Here is a 23,159-nt window from a genome sequence, read left to right as displayed (position 1 = left end):
TTGGCTTTTCATTTCTTGATATATTTTGAGAAATTTGGTAATGTTCTCCAACTTTATGTTTGTTTGTTTTTCAAGTTGTTTATCTATTTTAGGTACTTTGTGTTTTCCTATAAAATTAAGACGGGGAGGGCCAGCAGGTGGTGTGGTGGTTAAGGGCACTAGACTTAGTGCCACATGGCCAACTGCGGTTCAAGTCCTGACCTGGAGACTTGCTTTTCTCACTTTCCTTCTCTCTGTCTTTCTCTCTCACTGTCCCTCTCTGGTCAAATTAAAATAAATAAATAAATAAAGTTAAATAAAATAATTCTTAAAAAAAATTTAAGATCGGCTTATTTCTATGGAAATGCCAGCTGGGATTTTGAAAGCGATTGTGTTGAGTCTACAGATAAATTTGAGGATTTTCATATTTGAGTCTACCAGTTCACAAGGATGGAATATTTCTCCATTTATTTAGATCTTTTTTCTCTCAGCAATGTTTTGTAACAGTAGACAAATATAAATCTTGTACTACTTTTTAAAAGTTTAGTTCTAAATATTCTTTTTCGTCCTATTTTGAATAGAATTGTTGTCTTAATTGTGTTGTTCCTAGAATTATGTGTGATTGAGTATTTTATATTGATCTTTTATCTTGTGATTTTTGTAAGCTTGTATTAGTTATAATAGTTTTTAAGTGGTTCCTAAAGATTTTCCACATGTGGGATAATGACATCTGATAAAGAACAGTTTCATTTCTTTCCTTCATGGGACCAGCAGATGGAGTAATGGTTACTGCATCTCTGGACTCTGACATGACAACTGAGGTTTGAATCCTGGATCCCACAGCTTGAAACTCAGGCCAGGCATGTGTGGGTATCCAAAATCTTGAGAGGAGAATGGAGGAGAAAGGATTGCAGCATGACCATCCCCCTTGGGGGGGGTGATTTCTTATTTTCTGTCTCTCTGTCTTTCTCTAGTGAAAGTATGTGCCCTAGCAAAAATCTCTCTTAAAAATTAAATAGTAATCTTGGGAACCAGCAGTTAGCATAATGGCTATGTCGCTGGACTCCCACGTAGTCGACCGCAGTTTGCGGCCCGGCCCCGGTGGCTTAAAACTCACGCCGGGTGCGTGTGCGTGTGTGCCCAAGATCCCAAGAGGAGAATGGAGGAGAAAGGATTGCAGCATGACCATCCCCCTTGAGGGGGGTGATTTCTTATTTTCTGTCTCTCTGTCTGTCTGGCGAGCGCACACACCCTATAGCGAAAACCTCTCCAAATAAATAAATAAATAAATAATCTTTATTTCTTTCTTTCTAAACCAAGTGCATGTAATAGCTTTAAATTATTTATTTATTATATTTTGGTAGTACTGCACAAACTGGAACTCACAGTACAGTAGTCTATAGACAAAGTAAAAACAGACATCTTTGTTTTTCTCCTGATATTTGAAAGAAAGTCAGGTGGATTTTTCTTTTTTTTAATTTAATTTCATTTATCATAATCTTTTTTATATTACATTGAATCACATGTATCTTTACAGTGTATTGCATTTCTTTTTCCAGCGTGATTACCATGCATGTCAGTCAAGACAAAGACATTACTATCCACATCATCATCACAAAATAGCTTTTCATATTTTTCAGATTATTATTATTTATTCTCATTATTTTTTAAACATTCAATCATTATATATCATTTGGCTTGTATAAATAAGTTACCCAACATAAAATACTTCTCAGACCAGTCTAACTGAGAGTATTATACATGTTATCATCAACAGGTAATAAACTATTTCTGTGTCCCACTAATGTCATGCCTCTCTATTTGTTCTCTTGCTATGCTTCTCTATACTCTTCCCTTATCCCCCATGCCCTGTTCCACACTGTCTTCAGCATCCTTAACTATTTTCACGCGCTCCAATATTTTGATCTCTACCATAAAGTGCTGATAGTCGGTATATATTAAGTGGATACATACAGTATCTTTCTTTCATATCCTGGTGTGCTTCACTTAGCAATAGATCCTCCATGTTTTACCTCTTTCTACAATGCCAGGGTCTTGTTTTTTATGGCTGAGTAATATTCCTTAGAGTATATGTACCACTCTTTTTCTGTCCATTCATCTGTGGACATTTGGGTTGTTTCCATGTCTTAGCAATCATGAGTAATAAACATTAATGTGCAAGTGCTTTTTCGACTGAGCATTCTCCTGTCCTTTGGGTAGATACCAGAATTGGGATTGCTATACCAAATGGTAGTTTTATTTGTAGATATATATTTTTTTTTTTTTGGCGGGAGGAGGTTTTTGCTATGGGGCGTGTGCACTCACCAGAAAGACAGAGAAACAGAAAGTGAGAAATCACCCCCCCAGGGGAGACGGGGGTGGCTATGCCACAATCCCTACTCCTCTATTCTCCTCTCGGGACCTTGGGCACGCACTCACATGCACACAGCATGAGTTTAAGTCACCGGGTTCGAGATTCGGACTGTGGTCGACTGCATGGGACTCCAGCGACATAGCCATTACGCCAACAGCTGGTCCCCTATTTGTAGATCTCTTAGGAATCTCCATATTGTTTTCTACAGTGGCTGAAACAGTTTATATTCCCACCAACAGTGTAGGAGAGTTCCCTTTTTACCACATCCCTGCCAACATTCATCACTTTTTGTATTTTCAATCTTTGCCATTCTGGCAGGGGTTAGGTGGTATCTCATTGTGCTTTTAATCTGCATCTCCCTTATGATGAGGGATGTTGAGCACTTCTTCATGTGCTTTTTGGCTGTTTGTATGTCTGTCTTAGATTTTTGTTCAGCTCATTTTCCCATCTTTTAATTGGGTTAATTTTTCCCCCCCTGGTAAGTTGAGTTCCCTGTGTATTCTGGTTATCAGTCTCTTGTCTGAGGCATATTTGACAAAAATATTCTCCCATCCTGAGAGTTGTTGATTCACACTTGTTACTCTGTCCTTTGGTGTGTAGAAACTTCTTAATCTGAAATAGTCCCACTTGTCTAGTTTAGGGATTATTGCCTATGCCTTGGGAGTCTTATTTAAGAAGTCTTTGCCTAACCCAGTGTCTCCCAGAGTTTCCCCAGTATTTTCCACCAGTAGTTTTATAGTTTGAGGTCTTAGATTCAGATCTTTGACCCATTTTGAGTTGATTTTTGTTAATGGTGAAAGATGGGGATTCAGTTTCATCTTTCTGCAGGTGGATATCCAGTTTTTCCAGTATCATTTGCTAAAAAAGGTTTCCCTTTTCTCAGTGGATTGACTGGTATTCTTTGTTGAAAATCAGTTGGCTATAAGCTTTGGGGTTTATTTCTGGGGTCTCTATTCTATTCCCTCAGGTGTTGGTTTTTCATAGATGCCCTTTACTTGGTTGAGGATGATCTTTTTATTCCCAATTTTCTAGTGTTTTTTTTGTTTGTTTGTTTTTGTTTTTGTTTTTATAATGAATAGGTTTCGGATTATTTTTCAGTGCCTTTTTTTGTGTCTATTAAAATGATCAATGTGGTTTCAAATAAATAAATTGAAATAAAAAATGATCATGTGGTTTTAGGGTTTTTTTTGTATGTTTTTGTAACTTTTTTATTTATTTTTCTTTTTTTTAACATTAATGTGCTATACATCATTACAATATACAAAATGAATTTTTCATCCAAAATACACTGTCTGTTGGCTCAATCAAGCACATCAACATATCCCTATCCCTAACCCTCTGCCCTGTCCAACCCTCCTCCCATTGTCTCTGGTATCCATGATTGCTTTCTATGCCTTTCCCCCCCATTTAATTGATTTGCTAATGAACTTAATTTGTCTAAATATTTGCAATAGCAAGCACAGCTGATATATACATACACAAGAACCCATGTCTGACTTTAGGCATAAACCTCAGTGAGTAGAATGAACATACTATAAAATAGTACCTAGCTGGGGCTATATATCTTACTGTGGTCATCAGATACACAATTTCTTCTTTAAATTTTGGTAACAGTTTTAGTATTTTTTTCTCTGAATTTTTTTTTTTAATTTACATTCATTCCCTGAGCATCATTACAACATACTAAATGTGGTTTCCCCTCTAAAGTAAACTGCATAGTGGCTTAATCATGCATGTTATCATCCATAAAATTCCATTACTACTTTCATATATATATGTTTTTTACCCCATGTCTGACCCTCTGCCCTATTCCACTCTCTTATTACACTATTTCTGCTGTCTAAAAACATGGAACGCTTCACGAATTTCCGTGTCATCCTTGTGCAGGGGCCATGCTAATCTTCTCTGTATCGTTCCAATTTTAGTATATGTGCTGCTGAAGCGAGCAGTGGTTTTAGTTTTTTATTCTGCTCATGATATTTTATATAATTAGTTTTCAAATGGTTAACAAACCTTTAATTCCAAGATAAATCCCACTTGGTCACAATGTATAATCCTTTTATATTGTTGCTAAATTTGTCCTGTTAAAGTTTTTAGAGAATTTTTACATCTGTTCATGAGAGATAATACTGGCTTGTAGTTTTTTGTGTTGTCTTTGATGTCAGGATAATACTGGCCTCATAGAATGAGTTGGGTGAGTGTTCTCACCTGTATTTTTGAAAGAGATAAAAGGTTGCTGTTATTTCGTACATATTCATAAACTTCTTTGATGAAACCATCTGTGCCTAAACGTTTCTTAGTGTGAAGATTTTTAATGAGTAATTCAAATTTTTTGTTACAGATCTATTCAGATTTTCTAGTTGAGTCAGTTCAGGTAATTCGTTTTTCTAAGAATTTCTAGTGTATGCTGCTAATTTGTTGGTTTAAAGTTATTCATAATACTCTTTTAATCTCTGAAGGGCTAATAGTGATTTCCTTTCCTTCATTTCTGATATTGGTAATTTGCGCCTGCTCTTTTTTCTTTATTTTTTAATAACTTTATGGTCATTTTATATAAAAAGTTGTCAATTTTCTTAATTACTTTTTACAACTAACTTATTATCTCCTTTTTCTATTTTTGTTTCATTCACTTATTTTAATCTTTTTTTTTTTTTTTTTTTGCTTTGGATTTAGTTTGCTCTTTTTCTAATTTCTTAAAGACGTGGAAGCTTGGTCTATTGATTTGAGAGTATTGTTTTCTAATATAGGCATTTAAAGCCATAAATTTTCCTGTTCTAGCTACATCCCAGGATGAATGATTTGTTGCATTCTCATTTTGACTCATTTCAAAATATTTCTCTCGTGATTTCTCCTTTGAACCGTGGTTTGTCCCAGATTTCTTTCTGTTATAGATTATAATTTTATTCTTTTGTTATCAGGGAACTCCATTTTGTGATTCAGTTGTAAAGGTAGTGAGTTTAGTTTGTGTCCTAGCATGTGATCAGTCTTGGAGAATGTTCTTGTGCACTTTAAAGGAGTGTATTCTGGTCTGATCTGCTGACTTAAGGGAACCAGATGACACATGACTGACCAAATGGATCAAATCTTGGTCCTGGCAGCTTGAAAAACATGCCAGGTACATGTAGATACCTGCCTCAACTCCCTATAGGATTGGAAAATGGAGAATGGATTGCAGCATGACCATGCCCCATTAGGGGTGTTTTCTCCCTTGGTCTCTCTCTGATGGAAAGCACACACCCTCTGGCAGATGGTGGTTGGGGTGGGGAAGAATGTGTATTCTGAACAGTTTTTGGGTGGAATGTTCTGTAAATTTAAGTCAGGTCAAGTTAATTGATAGCGTTGATGAAGTCTTCTATTTTCTTATTGATTTTCTCTCTCATGGTTTCCTTGTTCAGGTTTGTCAGTTTTTATTTCATGTTTTTGGGGGCTCCTTTAGGTATAAAATATTGATAAATTTTATACCTTTCTGATGTATTACTCTTCTATCATTATGAAATATCCCTTTTTATCTTTACTACAATTTTAAAATCTACTCTAGCAGACTATGTCATCTGCTGTTACGTAGCCATTCCTGTTATCTTATTGTCAGTTTATATAGAACATCTTGTCTGTTCTTTTACTTTCAGCCTATTTGTATCTTTGAATCTAAGGTGTGTTGTCTTTTGTGAAAGTCTGAAATCTGGTCCTGCTGTTTAATCCAGTGTGACAGTCTCTGTTTTGAGTGGCATGTTTGGTGTGTTCCCATTTGTTGTGATTATTTATATGATTGATTTACTCCTGTCATTTTTCCTTCACTGCCTTCTTCTAATGTACCATTTAAATTCCCCTGCTGGCTTTTTTGAACCATTTTTTTTTTCTTTCTTCTTTTTTCCTTCCCCTCCCCCCCCCCCCAGGTTTTTGCTATAGGGCCCATGCGCTCACCAGAAAGAGCAAGAGAGAGAGACAGAAAGCCAGAAATCACCCCCCAGGGGCTATGGCCACGCCATAATCCCTTCTCCTCTATTCTCCTCTCAGGATCTTGGGCGCGCACACACACGCGCCCGGCATGAGTTTAAGCCACCGGGTCTGGGACTCAAACCACAGTCAGCTACATGGGAGTCCAGCAACATAGCCGTTACACTAACTGCTGGTCACATTTAAACCATTTTTTGAAGAGTTATTTTTAAGGGCCAACAGATGTCTTAATGGTTATGTCACTGGATTCCCATGTTAGAGGCTACAGTTCAAGTCCTGGACCCAGTAGCTCAAAACTCACACTGGGCACATCTTCATGTGTGCTCAAAATCCTGAGATGAGAATAGAGAAGGGATTGCAGCATGGCCATTCCCCCCCACCCCCGGGGTGGGGTGGGGTGGTGATTTCTCACTTTCTGTCCCTCTGTCTCTCCAACAAGCACACATACCCTATAGCAAAAATCTCTCTTTTAAAAAAAAGTTATTTTATTAGAGGTTACTATAGAGATTACAGTTTGCATCTTAATTTATCACAGCCTCCTTATGTAACTTGATTTTTATCCCAATAAAACAGTGGGGGGATAACTTTCTTTTATAAAGGTAGATTTATCTAAAATGGTAGTGCTAAGTTTAAAAAAAAAGTTTTCAAAATTGCAAATTTCTATATGTTGTCTGTTTTATATTTTTAAGCTATGATATTGTCAGATCTAGTGTGTTTCCTACAGTAGTTAGCTATCAGTTATGTTAGTATTAGATGGAATTTATGTTTAGCTAAATGTAGTGTTAGGAATTATATTAAGTTTTTTTGTGTGAGTTTCATAGTTACTTACAATAAACTCCGAGTTTCCCTATTATACCAGTTACAGGAATGATATTTCTTCCCATTACTGTTCCCCAAAAGCTTTATAAACATGCAGTATTTCTGTTCCCAATGATAAGAGATAAGTCTGACTTGTAACTCTAAATTCTTCTACCTTTAAAATTGTGTGATTCTGAATGGTCACAGGTATCTATGGCAGTTATAATGTTTAATGTGATTAGTTTACATAGTGGTTATTCAAAATGCATTATTTGCTGACATCTTGTTATTTAGCAGTAGAGACTTTTTATTTCTGTTAGTTTTGGTCTTAGAGTGATGAGAACTTGATCTGATTAGAGGACGGAAAAGAGGATTTTAAATTAAGGTGAATTCATAATATGGTGAAAGAAGTTTTTTTAAAAACATAATTTTAATGGTAATATTTGATAAGGAATTTGGTTTTTAAATTTAATAATTAAATCTAAGGCTGAACAGATTTTTAGTTATGTCTTCAGAAACCATTAGTGAAAATTACCAGGTTCCATTTAATTTAGTGAATGTGGCTTTTATTATTTAATATTTCTTGCTCTTCAGCTATATAGCATTTGTTTGTAAGTAAGAAATTACTAATATTACTAGCTTTTTCATGGATCTAATTTTAGAGTTTATTGTAGCTTTTCCCAAGGCTTTGAACTTCCAGACTATGTATAAATTCAACTCTCATTTCCTATACATCTTCTTAAGTATACTAAAGACTTGCCTTCTCACTTTCCCTCTCTCTTTCTCTATCTCTCTCTAGTGAATTAAAACATAATACTAATAACAATAAAATTAAATAATTCTTTTTTAGAAAGTAAGATTAAAGCAATAGAGCTTGAAAAGAAGAGTTGACTGGGACCAGCAGTTAGCGTAATGGCTATGTCGCTGGATTCCCATGTAGTCGACCGCAGTTTGCCTCCTGGGCCCGGTGGCTTAAAACTCACGCCGGGCGCGTGTGCATGCATGCGTGCCCAAGGTCCCAAGAGGAGATCTGTCTGGTGAGCGCACGCGCCCTATAGCAAAAACCTCTCCCAAAAAAAGGAGAGTTGACTAGTTATATAGAGGATAATGAATTATAAAGTTTATAACCTAATAGTATGAATTACTAGTTACAGGAAGTAATTTTTGCTTTAAAAATATTTGATGGGCTAATGCTTTAAGGAGAATAATTGTCACGCACGTTGATGTATTCAAGCATTGACACTGTAAGAATTTATTGTGTTAGTAAAGAGTCACGCATGAATTCCCATATAATGAAGCCATAGAGGTCTTTCACAGGCCATGTGAAAAATAGTAAACTTTAGAAGTGTACATAGATATGGGGCCAGCAGGTGGCATGGGAGTTAAGGTGGCTAAATTCCTGTGTGGCCTATGGTGGTTTGAGTTTTAGACCTGGTGACTTGAAAATCACACTAGGCACATATGAGTCTGTGCCCAAAATTCAGAGAGGAGAATGGAAGAGAAGGGATTGTGGTGTGGTCATCCACCCCAAGGACTGATTTCTCACTTTTCACTCTTTCTGACTTGCTCAGGGAGTGCATGTGCCATGAGCCCTGTGGAAAAGCCCTTGAAATATATATATATAGTTGGAGAGGCAGAAAGACAGAAAGTGAGAAGTCACCCCCCAGGAGGGATGGCCACACCACAATCTCTTTTCCTCCATTCTCCTCTCAGTATCTTGGGCACACACGCACACGGGCCCGGCTTGAGTGTAAGCCGTCAGGTCTAGGATTCGAGCCATGGTCGACTACATGAAAGGCCAGCAACATTTTAATGTGATTAGTTTACATAGTGGTTATTCAAAATGCATTATTTGCTGACATCTTGTTATTTAGCAGTAGAGACTTTTTATTTCTGTTAGTTTTGGTCTTAGAGTGATGAGAACTTGATCTGATTAGAGGACGGAAAAGAGGATTTTAAATTAAGGTGAATTCATAATATGGTGAAAGAAGTTTTTTTAAAAACATAATTTTAATGGTAATATTTGATAAGGAATTTGGTTTTTAAATTTAATAATTAAATCTAAGGCTGAACAGATTTTTAGTTATGTCTTCAGAAACCATTAGTGAAAATTACCAGGTTCCATTTAATTTAGTGAATGTGGCTTTTATTATTTAATATTTCTTGCTCTTCAGCTATATAGCATTTGTTTGTAAGTAAGAAATTACTAATATTACTAGCTTTTTCATGGATCTAATTTTAGAGTTTATTGTAGCTTTTCACAAGGCTGTAGCTTTTCCCAAGGCTTTGAACTTCCAGACTATGTATAAATTCAACTCTCATTTCCTATACATCTTCTTAAGTATACTAAAGACTTGCCTTCTCACTTTCCCTCTCTCTTTCTCTATCTCTCTCTAGTGAATTAAAACATAATACTAATAACAATAAAATTAAATAATTCTTTTTTAGAAAGTAAGATTAAAGCAATAGAGCTTGAAAAGAAGAGTTGACTGGGACCAGCAGTTAGCGTAATGGCTATGTCGCTGGATTCCCATGTAGTCGACCGCAGTTTGCCTCCTGGACCCGGTGGCTTAAAACTCACGCCGGGCGCGTGTGCATGCATGCGTGCCCAAGGTCCCAAGAGGAGATCTGTCTGGTGAGCGCACGCGCCCTATAGCAAAAACCTCTCCCAAAAAAAGGAGAGTTGACTAGTTATATAGAGGATAATGAATTATAAAGTTTATAACCTAATAGTATGAATTACTAGTTACAGGAAGTAATTTTTGCTTTAAAAATATTTGATGGGCTAATGCTTTAAGGAGAATAATTGTCACGCACGTTGATGTATTCAAGCATTGACACTGTAAGAATTTATTGTGTTAGTAAAGAGTCACGCATGAATTCCCATATAATGAAGCCATAGAGGTCTTTCACAGGCCATGTGAAAAATAGTAAACTTTAGAAGTGTACATAGATATGGGGCCAGCAGGTGGCATGGGAGTTAAGGTGGCTAAATTCCTGTGTGGCCTATGGTGGTTTGAGTTTTAGACCTGGTGACTTGAAAATCACACTAGGCACATATGAGTCTGTGCCCAAAATTCAGAGAGGAGAATGGAAGAGAAGGGATTGTGGTGTGGTCATCCACCCCAAGGACTGATTTCTCACTTTTCACTCTTTCTGACTTGCTCAGGGAGTGCATGTGCCATGAGCCCTGTGGAAAAGCCCTTGAAATATATATATATAGTTGGAGAGGCAGAAAGACAGAAAGTGAGAAGTCACCCCCCAGGAGGGATGGCCACACCACAATCTCTTTTCCTCCATTCTCCTCTCAGTATCTTGGGCACACACGCACACGGGCCCGGCTTGAGTGTAAGCCGTCAGGTCTAGGATTCGAGCCATGGTCGACTACATGAAAGTCCAGCAACATAGCCATTACACCACCTGCTGGTCCCACAGGATAGAAATATTAAATGTTGTGGTACTGTCTTCACCCAAGTGCCTTTACTTTCTTCTTTAATATCTTAAATCCAAAAGTCAATTATAATTACTCCCTTACATGCACATTTAGTTCCTTTCCTCTCCTCTCTTGTCAGAACTACAACCATGGTTAAACCTGAGCAAAACTAGAGAAAAATAATAAAACCATGATACATAGTCTTCCTTGAAATTAACTGCAGTAGAGTCTTAATGTCACCCAGTAGTTGTACCACACTTCTTTGGACCGTTCACTTTCTTAGATGACTTTCATACTTTCTCCATCTCCTCAAAAATTCCAATATCCCCTCTTTCATCTTTAATTTTAGCTGATGAATTTACTTCCTGTTTCAGTGAGAATATTGAGACAATCAGAAAAGAGGTTTCACTAGTGCTGGCATCATCTGTCTACCAGTCTCTGTAGTTTCCTTCTGTTACAGAACATGAGTTATCCAAGTTACTAAAACCAGCACTTCCAGTGTTCACTGTGTCTCACTCCCTCATACATACTCAAAGATTAATTCTCCTCTCTTCCTTGTAATACCAGTTTTTACATTCATTTTGATGAGCATGCAAACTTGATGCTGTTTTTCCTACTTTAAACAAGAAAAACAAAAACATCTTTACCATACTTCTTCCTCTTATTATTGCCCAAATTCTTGGTACCCATTCTGGTTGTCTAGAGTCATTGTTATTCCTCTCTTTCCATTCCTTCTTAAATCCTAAACAGGTTTCTGCTCTTAAATCTACTATCACTTTTATATGAGTCTATTCAGATCACCAGTGATTTCCATATTGCCAAGTCTAGTGGTCAGATCTCCAATCTCAGTAGTGACAAATTGATGGCTTCCTTGTTCTTGAAAACTCTCTGCATTTCATTTGTTGGACATCATTATTGTTTTAGAATTACTATATCAATACCACTGACAACACAAACTATAGTTGATAAGTTTCAAGATTTCTTTTCAGTTTTTTCTCCCTCCTTAGGATATATTTAGTATTTTAGTTTCCTAGGGCTGCCATTACAAATTTGGTGTCTTCCTTTTTTTTTTGGAGAGGTTTTTGCTATAGAGCGTGTGCGCTTGCCAGACAGACAGAGACAGAGAGATGCTGCAATCCCTTCTCCTCCTTTCTCCTCTCGGGATCTTGGGCACACACGCATACACGCCCGGCGTGAGTTTAAGCCACCGGGTCCAGGACTCAAACCACGGTCGACTATGTGGCAGTCCAGAGACATAGCCATTATGCTAACTGCTGGTCCCCAAATTTGGTGTCTTAAAACAGAGGAATTTATTCTTTCACAGTTCTAAAGTCCAGAAGTTCAAAATCATGTCAGCAAACATTCTCCCTGCAAAGGTACTAGAAAAGAATTAGAAAAGAATGTGTGTGTGTGTGTGTGTGCGCGCGTGTGTTCACCTCTACAACTTATAGTGGCTCTAGACATTCCTTGATTTGTAGTTGTACAATTCCAATCTTTGCCTCTATCTATTTTCACATGGCCTTCTTTGTGCAAGCATGTGTCTCCCTCTTCTATCTTTTATAAGACTACATGTCATTCAATTTAGGGCCTACCCATTATCCAGGATGATCTCATCCCAAGATCCTTTATTGTATTTTTGAAGACTTTCCTTCTAAATAAGGTCATATTCCTAAGTTTCTAGTTGACTTATTTTGGGAAAAAGAGGTTCCACATTTCAGTCCACTAATACCTAGTAATTATAGCTAGAATACTGTCATTGAAGTTATTTGGATTTAATTTTTATATATGTTGTTATGTTATTATTCAATATAGCGTTTGGTTTGCTTGTTACTGTTTGTGTTCAGTTTTAGGATTTGCTTTTTTTAATCTATTATCAATAATGTTGATTTTTTTTTTAGTATACTCAATATATATAATTCAAAGTTCAAACCAATATTAGGAAGATATACTTAGAAGTCTCACTACCATCTCATTTCTACGTTTTTGTGCACAACCATTTCTTTACTTTGAAGTTTTTCTGATTTCTTTCTTTGATCAAACATAAATAAATATATATAAATATATATATATATATATATACACACACACATGCATATATATACACACACACACATATCCTTACTATCCTTTATTATTAGAGAAACATTTTTACACACTTTTTAACACCTTGGTTTTTTAACTTCATATATCTTGAAAGTTACTCCCCATCAGTTCATAGAGATATTTTCTTGTTCTTTTTAACTGTTGCATAATATCCCATTGTGTGGATGTGCTGTAGTTTATTAGTTCTTATGCCTAGGCATTAGGTTGCTTATAATATTTTTCTATCCCAAATAAAGCTATAATAAATAACTTTATACATACGTTGTTACATATTCGTAGAGGATAAATTCCTAGGAGTAAAATTGCCAGGTCAAAATGTAAATAAATGCATCTGTAATTTTGGTAAACATAGCTAAATTCATTTCCACTTCGCATTTTAACCAGCAGTGTATCAGAGTGCCTGTTTCTTCTTAACATTTCATACTTATCAGGTTGGCCAGAATTTAAAAGCTTGCTATCTTGATGTAGTGTTTTTGTTTTTGTTTTTGTTTTTTGCCGTGGGGTATTTGTGCTTGCTGGAGAGAGAGAGAAGGTAAATAAGAAAACACCCACCAAGGGGATGGCCATGCCACAGTCCCTTCTTCTCTGTTCTCCTCTTGAGATTGTGGGCATACATGCATGGACAGGTGCCTAGAGTATTTTTCAAGCCACTGGGGTTCAAGTATGCCTGGTTTACTCAAAGAGTTCTCCAGATGTGAGCTAGAACCTACCCATGTGGGTCAGCCTTGCAGTGTCACATTTATACCACAGTGCAATTCCATTTTAGAACTCTTTTATATGAGTGTTGACAAAATGCTTTTGAGTCTTGGTTCCATGTCTTACTAATTATCACACTTTTTGTAGTTTGTTTTCTTCTCATCTTTAAAGTGAGGATAATAAGATTTTCTTGTTGGGTTATTATGAAGATTAAGTGAGGGAAAAAAGATGAATGTAAAGCAACTTGTGCAATACCCAGCACATAATAAATACCGTTCCTTCTGTACTCCTATACCTCAGGATATAGCATATATACATATATAGCTTTTATCTGTAGTTAGCAGCACTGGTTTTGAAATTGGAACCATGATCCACTTATTCATCCATGTATTAAAAGCAGAGTTAGACTTATTTTGAAGAAGGTTCTAATCTGTCTGAGGCTTTTATGTAGAAGTAGGATGTATTTGGGATAAGATTCTTAAACCTCATAAGATTATCTTCTCATTTTTCCTTGCTTTGATTGATTGATAAGCTGTATACTTCTGCTTTTAGTCAGTAATTCTAAATGTTTCCATTCTGTTATACTTTTCACCATCTAAATTTTCAAAAGCTCAATTTTGAAAACCAAAATGTGTTACAAAATGTGTTAATAGAGGACTAGCAGAAGAATGGCATTTTATCCGTTGCTCTGAATATTGAAAATTTTTCTTTTACATTAAACTGTACCATTAGAGGGGCCAGCAGGTGCCATGGTCATTAATGTGTTGGACTCCTACTGATGACTTAAAAATCATGCTGGACCTGTGTGTGTGTGTGTGTGTGTGTGTGTGTGTGTGTCCCCCAAATCCTAGGGGGAGAATGGAGCAGAAGGGATTGAGACATCACCATTCCCCATAAGGGGGAGATTTCTCACTTTCCCTCTCACTGTTTCTGTCTGTCTAGCCAGCATATGTACCCTATTGCAAAAACTTTAAAAAAACAGACAAAAAATTTAAAAAAATACTATGAGAGATCTGCATGTATGGATTGCATTATTTTGGCCCTTTGTAACTTTCTCTTTACTGAGTTAGGTTTTTAGGTGGTGTTTTTTTTTGTTTGTTTTTTTTTTTAAACAGGAAGAAAGGAAAAGTCACCCAAAATAGATTCTTCTCTTTAATAGGAATGCTATCAAGGAACTTCATTATTTCATTCATAATCAACATTATGAAAACTTAACACTAGTGAAATTTGGCTTGGATTTGAACAGCTTAGAAAAGCTATACTATTGAACTACTCATTCTCTTGTATTTTATTCACAGGGTATTTTCTTTACGAGCTAGGAGAATTAAGCCTCATTTGAAAGTCAACTTAATTTTGGAAAACAATTTATTAGGTCATCAGGAAAGTCTTAATGTAATTTTCTATGCTAAAATGCATCATGACTTTCTTGACAACCCAATATTATGCTTTTTTATGCTGTTTTTATTTAGTTTTTTGTGCATATGTATCTTTTGCCCTGAATCCTTCACCTATTTATTTTTTATTGTATGTGTTCTTAACTGGTAAAGTGCCTCAACTCCTATATGTTTATAAGCATGTGTATATTAGTCTTCTGTAACCCAAGCCAGGCCCTGAAAGTTGTAGATGCTTTTCTCTCATCTTCACATCCAGTGGTCACCAAGTTTATCTCTGATCTTATATAATTCTTCTCTGTATCGCTGTTACCTTGCTGTCTTGATTGAGGGTATCATTGCCTCATTAGCTTATTTCCTACTTTATTGTTCTTCCTATCTATAATTTCCTACCTTTCTGTTTCCTTATAGCACTGCTTCAAAGCATGTACTAATACTGGGATACATTTATATCCTTTTTTCAATGTAAAATCCTTTCGTAGTTCCTGGTAGCTTTCTGTCATATTTAGACTCTTTAACACATAAGATTTTTCATAATCTCTTTTTTTTCCCTTTTGCTTGTTTTTTAACCTCATTCTCCACACCTTTCATTTCTGTACATCCTGAAATACCTGAAATTTCTTAAACCTGTCATGCAGTTTCATACCTATTTGGTGGTGTTTGTGCTTTTCCTTTTGCCTTGAACACCCTTCCCACTCTTCTTTATTTGATAGTTACTGCCAAGTTTTCAAAATTCATTACAGGTACATCTTCCTCAGAAGTCTTTTCCTGCTAATAGCCCAGTAGTTATTAGTGGGGTGTCTGGATCAGCAGCATCAGCCTCATTTAGGGAAGTTGTTAAAAATGCAATTTCTTGGGGGTTGCCCGAGACCTTTTGAATTGGAAACTCTGGTCAAGAGGCCTAGCAATATGTTGAACACAATAATTTTCAAACTTTAACATGTATCAGAATCACCTGGAAGAATTGTTAAATATCAACTTCCATTCTGGAAAATAGTAGGTTTGTTGGGTATAATAGATGGCATTAATAGTTCTAGAACTTCACCCCCTTTGTATCTAAGCCCTTTCCATGTGACTATGTTGTTCCTCATACTTGTAATGAGGTAGAGAGTATTTCCCTGTTCCTTGACTTTGGAGTTGGCTACAGGACTTGATTTGACCACTGGAATTCAGTAGACATGACATGACCAAAGGCTTGAAATGTACTTGCAAGGTTTTTGCTTCTGTGCCTCTGCCATCTCCAAGAAACCAACCAACAAGTCCAATCTGGCCCCTTGGTTCTAGAGGGAGGTTGAGAGGCCGTTTTAAGTCAATACATACTGAAGTACTTAGGGAACTGGAACTTGATGTCTCTAACTTACTCTCACATGATCCGGGGTGATACATGTGCATGCACACACACAGCATGAGGCAGGGAGGAAACTGTGAATGTTAAATCAGATAGGGCAACTTGTAAACAATTGGTGAATCTGGGTTAAGATTATAGTGGTTTTATCTAACTTTCTAAAGTTGAAATTATTTAAAAATTAAAAGCCATCTCATCAACCTTTAACCTAGAACATTAAAAATCATCAGAAACAAGCTTTCTGCCTATAAATTACTCTGCAGAGTTTGTAAATCAGCTAATCTAAATTTTAACTTTGCTTGGTAATAAAAATCTGCAGTATCAATGAAATAGCTCTATATGTAGCTACTATATAGAACACACAGACTATATAATTGCTTTAGTTGTTTTTCCATTTTGAAATAATTCTGTAAATGTATAGGAAGTTGAAAAATGTACAGCAAAATCTGACATCCATCACCCAGCCTCCTTCAGCAGTAACATTTTAACTTTACTAGTTTCAAAACCAGGTAATTGACATTGATACAGTCCAAAATTTTGCTCAGATTTATAATCACTTGTATGTTCATGAGGAGTAGAGGAGTCTTGTACAGTTTTGTTGTACATGTGGATACACATAACTCCCACCATACTCTCAACATGCAGACCTATTCCACCCCTGCTATCACCTATTCCCCTCCCTTGTGCTGTCACTTCATAGCCACATACTTGCATTCCCCATCTTTAACCACTGGTAATGACTAAACTGTTCTTTTATCATGATATTATTTTAGGAATGTTACATAAATGGAGACATCTACTATGTAGCCTCTTGAGATGGATATTTTTTCCACTCAGCATAATTTCTTTAAGATATCCAAGTTGTGTCCATCCAAAGTTTATGCCTTTTTTTTTTTTGGAGAGCTTTTTGCTATAGGGCACGTGCGCTCGCCATACAGAGAGAGACAGAGAGACAGAAAGCGAGAAATCATCCCCCAGGGGGGATGGCCACGCCACAATCCCTTCTCCTCCATTCTCCTCTCGAGATCTTGGGCACGCACGCACACACGCCCGGCGTGAGTTTTAAGCCACCGGGTCCAGGACGTGAACTGCGGTCGACTACGTGGGAGTCCAGCGACATAGCCATTACACTAACTGCTGGTCCCAGTTTGTGCCTTTTTATTGTTGAGTAGCATTCCATGGTATAGCTCTACCACAGTTTATTTAAACATTGATATATTGAAGGACATTTAGGTTATTTCAAGTTTGGGGCCAATACAAACAAAGCTACTATGAATATTTATTTGAAGATTTTGCATAAATTTTCATTTCTTTGATACTCAAGTGTGTGCAGTTGCCTTTTTATTTAGCATGTAACTTGAAAGTTTATAATATAATAGACAGTTTTTTCAAACTTGGTGACAAATTATTGTCCCTTCCAGGGCCTAAAAGTTACACCCAATTCTGTAAACAGTTATTGTAATTCAAGTTAAGTATATACAACCTTGTGTGAAATGGAGACAGATTCACAGATAAGCAGCTTGAAAAACATTCTGAGTGTGTGTACGTACATATGTGTTCAAAATCCCGAGAAGAGGATGGAGGACAAGGGATTGCAGGGTGGCCGTTACTCGCTCTCCCTGTGGCTGCTTTCTCACTTTCCCTCTGTCTCTCTTTCTCTGTCTTCTCTCTGTCTCTGGTGAGCACATGTGCTCTATAGCAAAACTTAAAAATAAAATTACAACTCTGTTTCCCCTGATGAAAATTACAAGTGAAATCATTTAAAGGAATAGATTTTTCATTTTATATATAAAATGGGTATGATGTTTGATGTCATCAAAACTTACATGTCGTGATTAGTTCATGGATCCTGACTTCAATAATTTTAAAAATACATATCCTTAATTTGTATCATTCTTTCCTATAAAATGACATAGTAAAGGGGTCCAGTTGAAATCCAGAAAAGGATGCCTTTTAGGTAATGTGAGTCATAAATCACTTTTGTTTATTATTTCTTTCCCTATAAATTGAACTACTTAAAATAATTTAGAAGTTTAGGGACCTCACTAAGGAGTTACTTGTTACTGGTTTAAATTGACTTTTAGAAAGTTTATCTTCTCTGGAAATCTATTCCAGTATCTTTTGTCACATCCAGTAGTTATATTATTTAGTGGTTATATTTGGTTTTGTTCAGTTCTTTTATGAGCATTTGAAACTAATTTTAGAAATACAGCCTGAGGCAAACACAGTTTAACAGTAGCAGTAGTAGGTCTGGGGAAAAATAAGCTTTAATGTTGACATCACCATGAGATAATAGTATTTTGTATCCGACAAAAGTTTTCCTTGATTTAAAAACCTTTTAGGGTGGGAAATGTCAAATATAGGCAAGGTAAACAGAAGAGTGAAATGAATGCTCAGGACTATCACCCAGCTTCAGCAGTCATTAATAGCTGTTATTTTAGTTTCATCTGTATCTCTACCCATTCTTCAATCACTGCTGAGCTATTACTGTCATTACTTTCCCTGTTTTTTTTTTTTTAAGTTCGGAGTATGTGTGTGTGTGTGTGTGTGTGTGTGTGTGTGTGTTTGTGTGTAATCTTAGCTTTACAATTATGACAAGTGAGTGCATGTGATATAGAATATTTCCATTATATCAGAAAGATTCCACATGCCCTTTGTGGTCAAACCTGCAGCCACTGCTCTAATGTTTTTCTCCCACTTTTGAATACTTTTGCCTATTTTAGAACATCATACACAGTATAGTTTTTTTGTATTTGACTTCTTGGACTCAATATATCTGTAGGATTCATCTATATTGCAGTGTATCAGTACTCCCATCCTTTTTGTTGCTAGGCAGTATAAATATAACACAATTTTTATATCTAGTCTCATGTTGATGGATATTTAAATTATTTCTAATTTAAGGTTCTTCTAGCAGAGCTATTACAAATATTTATGTGCAAGTCTTTTTATAGATATGTTTTACTTTCAAATAAATATCAATGTAAGCAAAAGGAAGAAAATAATGAAAAAATTAGAGCAGAGATCAGTTAAATATAAAATGATACAATATAGAAAATTAGCAAAAATTTGATTCTTTTAGAAGTTCAATAAAACTAATAAACCCATAGTAAGACTAAACAAAAACAAGAGAAAAATGAAATTAGGAATCAAAGAACATTTTGTTACAGTCTACAGTATTCAAAATAATTAAGAAAATATTATCAATAATCTTACTCAAATTCTTCTAAAATGTAAAGGAAGAAAGAAGTCCTAATTCATCTTTTAAGGCTCTCATATGCCAATATCAGACCTGAGACAAGTTACATAACCATTACGTGTCTTAGTTTATGAGGATGAAAGTTAGTACCTACTTGAAGAAGTAATATCAATGCTAGGCAAACCTATACAGAAAATTAAATAAGAAGAAATATTTTCCATGAGACCAGTGTCGTCCTCCTCATCTAAACCAAGGGTATTAGAAAAAAAAGCCAGTTGGAGACCAATATCACTCAGGAATTTAGATACAGAATTTTAAAAATATTTACTAATTGAATCCAACAATATATAGAAAAGAATAATACATCATTACTGAATAGGATTTCTTCCTGGAAGTTGGTTTAACATTCCAAAATGAAGTATAATTTATCATTGACAAACTATAACAGAAAAAAATATGATTGGCCCAATAGATAACAGAAAAAGTTTTTGGCACAATCCAGCATCCATTCATTATATAAACCATTAGCAAAGTGGAAATAGGTGAGAATTTCCTCAGCCTGATAAAGAACATTTACAGAAACCTATATAAAATGTACTAGTAAAAAACAAAATACTTTCCCTCTAAGTTCAGAAACAAAAAATATAGGTCAGCACTCACCATAAGCTTAACTTTGTGGATGTTCTAGCCAGTGCAATAAAGTAAGAAAAATTTAAGCATACAGAATAAAATTATAGCAGATTTTAAGAATACAGAAGTAAAACTATCTTTCTTTAAGGACAACATGATCTTCCATGTAGACCATCCAACTAATGTACAAAAAAGATACAAGAAATAATAGAAACATGAATAAGTTTTTAGGATACAAGATTAATATAAAATATTCAATTTTATTTCTACACACTAGCAATGAACAGTTGGAAATTTAAAATTTTTCAGTTATAATAATATCAAAAATATGAAATATATAAGGATGAATCTGAGCACAGATGTTAAAGCATAGTAGACTGAAAACTAGAAAACATTACTAAGAAAAATTAAATATTTTAAATAACTGGAGAGAGAGACATGGTTCGTGGGTCAGAATATTGGGTAGTGTTAAAATATCAGTTTTATTCAAATCGATATATAGATTGAGTGCTATTATATCTATCATAAACCCAGCAAGTTTATAGAAATTGACAAGATGATTCTGGAAGCCTATGTAAGTAACTATAAAAAGCCTCCAACAGACAAGGGTCGGACCTCATAGGATTTGATCGGGGATCTAACACAATTCTTACTCTCTCTGTTGGAATGGGTTAGAACAAAATAGAACAATTTTGGAAACAAAACCCATTTTGGACTTACAGTACTTAATTGCAAAATTCATTGCAAAATGACAGTAATCAAAACATTGTGAGGGAACCAGCAGTTAGCGTAATGGCTATGTCGCTGGACTCCCACGTAGTCGACCGTGGTTCGTGTCCCGGACCCGGTGGCTTAAAACTCACGCCGGGCGCGTGTGCGTGCGTGCCCAAGATCCCAAGAGGAGAATGGAGGAGAAGGGATTGTGGCGTGACCATTCCCCCTGGGGGATGATTTCTCGCTTTCTGTCTCTATGTCTCTCTCTGTCTGTCTGGCAAGCGCACGCGCCCTACAGTGAAAATCTCTCCAAAAAAACCCAAAAAACATTGTGGTATTGGTTACCAGTATAGATAAATATGCTGATTAAATAGATTGAAGTGTCAAGAAATACACTCACTTTATAAAAAGAAACTGACATTTTACAACAGTAAGAAGATGGTTCAGTGGAGAAAAAATAGTAATTTCAACAAATAGTGCTGGAGCAATTGGATATCCATATTCAAAAAGAAAGAATGAAGTTTGTTCCATGCTTCATATTATAAACCGAATTAAAATGGATTGTAGTACTAAAAGAAAACATAACATTTCTCAAAAAAAAAAAGAAAAAATTTTGAGATATAACACTAAAAGTACAATTCACAAAAGGACAAACTGATTAATTGGACTTGATCAAAATTAAAAGCTTCTAGTCTACAAAAAGTATTGTTAAGAGTATGAAAAGGCACACAAAAGACTGGGAAAAAATATTTGTAAGGTATGTATCTAACATAAGACTTATCCAAAACACACATAAATAGGATTCTTTGAAAGTCAATAGTAAGATTGCCAACCTTTGTTGTAGTTCTGGACTTATTAAGCATCAAAATAGAGATGTTGATTAGGTAGTTGGATATCTAAGGCTAGTATACAGGGGAGAAGTCAGTTGGAAATATAAACTTGGGAGTTATCAACATTGAGGTGCTGTCTTAAAATCATGAGACTGAATGAGATCAACAAGGAATTGAGAACAGGAAGATGAGAAGAAACTAGAAAAGGATTCAGGAGTAGCCAGTGTAGCTGGAGGAAAAACTAGGAGAGAATATGTTGTTCTGGAAGACAAAGAATTATATAAGGAAGAGAGAGAAACTAATAATTGTGTTGAATGCTAGATCAAATCATATGAGATCTGAGCCTTGTCTGTTGAATTTAGCAATGCCAATGCCATTAATAACCATGGGAAGATATTTGGTAGAATGATATATAAACACAAATAATGTGAGTTCGAGAGAAAGTAAAGTATTTTGCCATGAAAGAGAGCAGAAAAACAGTTGTTTAAAGGGGATAGGGGTCAAGAAAAGGTTTTTTGGTTTTGTTTTTACTGAGAATAGGAATGATCAGTGTATAAATATTCTGTACTGGTCAGAATGATTTGATAAGGGAAAACTAGGATAAAAGAGAAACAAAGTTGCTGGAATATGTTGGAATGGGTTAGAGCAAAAGAGAGATCAATATGCAGATTGTGCCTAAGTGAGAAGAGATTTTTTTATTTTTTGGTCTTTCTTTTGTCTACATACATCTTTCTCCAGTTGCTCTTTCAGGTACTTTATTTAATGAGCATACCTGTTTAATTGGGAAAATTTCCTAAAGTATCTTGTTAGTTCTTATACTAAGTCGTCTTGAAGAATTAATTGTTCATAGGGACTATGTCACATATGTGCATCAAAAATCAAAATAGCCAGAGTTTCTTGGAAATATTATTATGGTAGTCAAATTCCAAATGTCTGAGAATCAAGGTAATTGATTATTGCATACTTCTATAGTTTAATATTAATGTAGAAGTCTTGTACACAGTTTTTTCTTATATTTTATATGCATCCAAAAAAGGTTTCCCTGTATGTGTATTTTAACAAATTACACTTCAGGGTCTGTTGCTGTCTAATGGTATAGAATATGCAGTTCAGAATAATCTAGCCAACCTTTGATATACTAATAAAATTAAAATCTGAATTTTTAAATTTTCTCACTTATTTTCAGTATGTAGCTGAAAGAGTGCCCTCTTGTGGACTATTCAATAATTTTCACTTAAAGTCCTTTTTATATTTCAAAGTAAATTAGTTATGCATCATCAAATATGTTTTGGTCAAAAGTTGAAACCTAGTTTTTTTTTAAGAATTATTATTTAATTTTATTTATCATTATTATTATTTACTTTGATACAAGGCATGTGTGCTCATCAGAGAGAGACAGAAAGAGAGAGAGAAAGAGAGAGCAAATCACCAGGTCTGGGACTTAAACCGTGGTTGACCATTTGGAAGTCCAGCAGCACCACACCTACCATTCCACCTGCTGGCCCCAAGACCTAGATCTTAATGTTACAATTCTTTTTTCTTTTTTTTTTTTTTTGGAGAGGTTTTCACTATAGGGTGCGTGCGCTCGCCAGACAGAGACATAGAGACAGAAAGCGAGAAATCACCCCCCAGGGGGGATGGTCACGCCGTAATCCCTTCTCCTCCATTCTCCTCTCGGGTTCTTGGGCACGCACACGCGACCTGCGTGAATTC

General features: G+C 35.6%; 1 non-coding gene across 1 annotated transcript; it reads right to left on the bottom strand.

Annotated features, from left to right (window-relative positions):
* Nucleotides 1–4,195: 4,195 nt before the first annotated feature.
* LOC114009220 (U6 spliceosomal RNA) lies at nucleotides 4,196–4,302 on the bottom strand. Its single transcript, XR_003550663.1, has one exon. It is a non-coding gene; the product is annotated as a U6 spliceosomal RNA (small nuclear RNA).
* Nucleotides 4,303–23,159: the final 18,857 nt, after the last annotated feature.

Source organism: Tupaia chinensis, unplaced genomic scaffold (genome assembly GCF_000334495.1).
Source record: "Tupaia chinensis unplaced genomic scaffold, TupChi_1.0 Scaffold000489_1, whole genome shotgun sequence".
Lineage (NCBI taxonomy): Eukaryota > Metazoa > Chordata > Mammalia > Scandentia > Tupaiidae > Tupaia > Tupaia belangeri.
The sequence above is the reverse complement of the archived record's forward strand: the minus strand, read 5'-3'. Positions and strand labels throughout refer to the sequence as shown.